The 3,895-nt window shown below is 40.9% G+C and overlaps 1 long non-coding RNA gene across 1 annotated transcript in view; it reads left to right on the top strand.

Moving 5' to 3' along the window:
• The first annotated feature begins 1,305 nt into the window (after window positions 1–1,305).
• Window positions 1,306–3,895, top strand: part of LOC311193406 — an 8,488-nt gene continuing 5,898 nt past the window's right edge. Inside the window, exon 1 of the long non-coding RNA XR_014617391.1 lies at window positions 1,306–1,353. This is a non-coding gene — a long non-coding RNA (uncharacterized lncRNA). The remainder of the gene's footprint in view (window positions 1,354–3,895) is intronic.

Genomic DNA, 3,895 nt, shown 5'->3' with positions numbered 1-3,895 from the left:
CAAAACTAAAGAAAGTTCACATGTGGGACAAAAAAATAGCTAATATGAAACTGTTAACATGTTCTTTTGATGGGCTGTAGAGATAACAGCATCCCAGCATCTTGATGTTACAGCTGTCCATCAACAGTGCTGGCTCATGAGGCAGTTCCCTGACCCCAAAGCCATTTCAGAGACCTTCTAGCCTGCTGCCCATCTGTGGGGTTTTGTCTTAGAGACTGCTGCCATCCTTCTGTACTTCCATGAGAGATATCATTGACCTGCACCTTTGCCTTGGGTCATTAATTTAAAGACAACTGCTGCTTGATGGTGCACGCCAAATGAATTATTAGTGTTGGTTCTGGCCTAAGTGTCTGAAGACTGAGACCTTCACTGGCCCCACAAAGAAGGCCAAGGACTGACAGAAGTGCTAGCAAAAGAGAAGTCCCAACAGGTCAAGGGAAGGGGCATTGCAGACTAATAAACTCCATTACTACAAGGAGAACTTTGTTCAACTTCTGATGCCAGAAAGGACAGCTTGGACTGGCAGGTAAATCTCCCTGAAGATAGCGGAAATAGAGGTTAGAGCACCATATTTATCTCAGACTACTTAGTAAATAGTGAGATGCTGCAAAAAGAGAATTGGAGATTTAGCAGCAGGAAGGTGTCATTGAATGGCAATAACACAGTACAACTATGCTTTACTCTGCCATCCATTTGCAGTGTCCTGCTCTCAGGTGGATGACTGCTCTTCAACTTTTGGCCAAGGTCAGACAGGTGAGACAGATTTTCTTCTCAAGTTCCTAGTGTTCCTAAGTCTTTTTTAAAATGAGAGAAAAGGGCAATAAGGTTTTTTAACTGGCAAATATGTTTCATGTGTCTCTAGAAAATGCTGTCTGTCAATATAGACATTACTCTAGTTTCGTTTTGATAGCTTTTAGCTTCTAAGTTTGATATGATATACTCGTGTCCCAGAAAAAAATATTCTTGCCCTTTTTAACTGGATTCAATAGGCTGAAATTTATCCATGGTAAATGTTTCACAGTAAAGAAAATTATGCATCACGTTCCACACAAACATCCTTTACCCTCTGAAAATTAAGCTGAGCACTCAGCGCAAGTACATGGTGTAGCCATCCAGCTGCTGTGTTTCCCCCAGGCATTCAACACTTCTCACAAATAACTACACTTTGCACTTCTGTAACACACATCCTGTGACCCACAGGGCAAATGCAAAGGTGGGGTAAACGCCTCTATTTCTATTTTATAGGTACTTAGCACTTCTGAAATGCAAGCTCAAGGCAGGTAGTGATGAACATCTAAGCTTGGAGAAGTTCTTCTGGAAAGCTGATGGAAATTATTTGCTCAAATATTATTGGTAAGTCAAGTGGTCAGTGGTTAATGTGACTCTTGGAAGGTGGGGGGTTCTGCACTGTGTGAAAGTCCCTCTCCAATAGCCCAAGCTTCTCCTCATTTTGTTTTTCTGTTGTACAGTGTTTATTAAACCCTTTGCCATGACATGTGATTGCCAGTGTGCCAAATCCTGTGCAAATCATATCCACTGTTCTTCTGGAGCAGATTTGGGAGATAATCTATTATAGATTAATCATTTCAGTCTTATGGTGCAATGTCAAAAATAAATTGGGGTTATGAAGCTGGAGGGGAGCCACTTGGGGGGTGGTGTGTTCTCATTGATGCTCCTTATTTGACTTTGAAAACAGTGTCAGGATGAGATTTTCGAAGCTGATTGTTACTCCACAGAGTCCAAATCACAATGTAAAAATGCTGTGGAGTAAGTTTTCATCTCCACAAATATCAGTTCAGTGTTGAACTGTACATGATTTTCAGGCTATTTCCTTCCCTTCTCTCACAACATGAAACATATCTGGGCTGATCCATTACATCTCTTTAGAATAATAGATGGCAGAAGAATAAATAGAATAAAATACAAGCCAACCCCTTTTAAGGCCTGAGTATCTGCTGGAGAGGAAGGTATCCAAGCCAGGAAAATAATACAGGCCAGGAATACAGCCAAATATGCTGTATGAAAATATTCATTTGCATAATTTAAAATATTCTCTAACATTTTATAAGCTCCCAAATGTCAGGCAGTGAGTAATTTGCCTAGTATTGTAGACCTTGTTAAACTCCCAAATGAATCACAGCAGGTTCTTGGTGTCTAAACCAGAGCAGGGGTTAGTGCACAGGGAGAGACTATTCCCACCCTTAGCTTCCTGGTCTCTTCTGCAAGACAGGAAGATCCACGATTCTCTCTGAATCGGGTATGAACTGAGAAATGAGACATTTAGTTCTACCTGTGCTGCCACGTACCATCCACCTAGACAGTAAGGCTTTATCCTGCCATCAGTTATTGAATGCAAACCAACAGTGACTTCATGACATGCTTTACCTTGCGAAGGATGGCAGAATATTGCAGGGAATAATACAAGGAAGGGAAAAGCACTATTTTCGTTTCAGTTTCTTTTGCTTGGGTGCAAAGTAAATCAAACCAGGCTCCATGCTGAGTGATATATCATATAAACCTTCGATGTGATGTGTATCCAACGATTTGTTTTTCACTACGGTAGCTTTTCACAATCCATAAGTCAGATGGAACGTACAGAGATTTCCTAGCTTGAAATGCAAAGTGATTTTTTTTTCAGATATACTTGGGATTTTTTTTCCATATCAAGAACAGTTGCTGAAGAGTACAGCTGCAAATGTGTGCCAGAGCATATTCACTAATGATTGACTTGAAAGATATGATGGTAACTAGAGTCCCTTACAGAGTTGTTCTTAGCAATTAATGCATTAGAAGTGTGCATTCAAGCAACGTTAAAACTGCAGCAATAAAATAACCAACAGAAGAAAATTACTAGCCTAGTGCAATTCTGAACTGGTTTGAGCTGATCCATCTTCCACTTGTGACCTGTCTTTTGAATTCATTGGGTATCATATGCAGCGTCATGCACTAAAAAAGCTTGATGCATGAGGTGTGTGACCCTAGTTAGAGAAAAACATAGGCACATAAATGGATAGAATGTTAAAAAAAAAAGCCTTTAAAATAGCATTAGAACATTGATATGATTGACAGATCATAACAGTATGTTACTTATAAAGTGATGGGCAGAAAGCCTTAAAATGCTTGCTAATTGAGCCTGAGAAGGAATTTTCTTTCCTTGCTTTCCCAATGAAGGTGGTTGTCCCAACAGCTCTGTTTGTTCAACCTCTCAGAGGCTGATTCGTGTGGAGCTGTGTTGGGAACAGGGATAAGAACCAAGTTTATTCTTAGTACCAATCTGGCATGGGTCAAGGGATGAGCTGAAGGACCAGTCTGACACCAACGCTTGTATCCAAGCTGGATGTCAACATAATGAATGGCCAACCCAGTGAAAATCAGAAGTCAGAATTAATGTATCCTTGGGGGATTTCTTGTGAATTGATATTTAGGGACTCAGCATGCTGCCCTGGGGACCTTTCTCCATGCCTTACACACCAGAAAACCCACTCTAGGTTTATGTGCGTGGACTTTTAAGGGGGTTTTGAGCATATAGGAGCTTCAGCATCTTTTATCGTGTACCTACTGAGTGTAACTTGCATGTAAGATATTAAGTGGAGGTGGAAGTCTGATTCATTGGGACTTAGCCCAGGTGTAAATTCTTCATGTGTTGGGAAGCAGCAGATAAAGTCAGTGGTGAGGTGTGCTTTTTTCCTTAGATGTGAACCTGGATTGATCAGGCTGCTGAAATCGCCTCAGATCACTCCAGCTTTTAATTCACTAACCTGAAAGGTTTCCAAGTGGCTTGTCCTTATACAGTAGCTCTGACTGTTCACTAATGGCCTGGTCCTGCACAGAAATAGTTAATGGGCTACCTGAAAGTACCATGCTTCCTAAAACTGTGACCCAAATCAGTCACCTA

This window comes from Gallinula chloropus (genome assembly GCF_964237585.1).
Source record: "Gallinula chloropus genome assembly, chromosome: 6".
NCBI classification, from domain to species: Eukaryota; Metazoa; Chordata; class Aves; order Gruiformes; family Rallidae; genus Gallinula; species Gallinula chloropus.
Note: the sequence above shows the minus strand (reverse complement) of the source record. Positions and strands in the feature narration are given on the sequence as shown.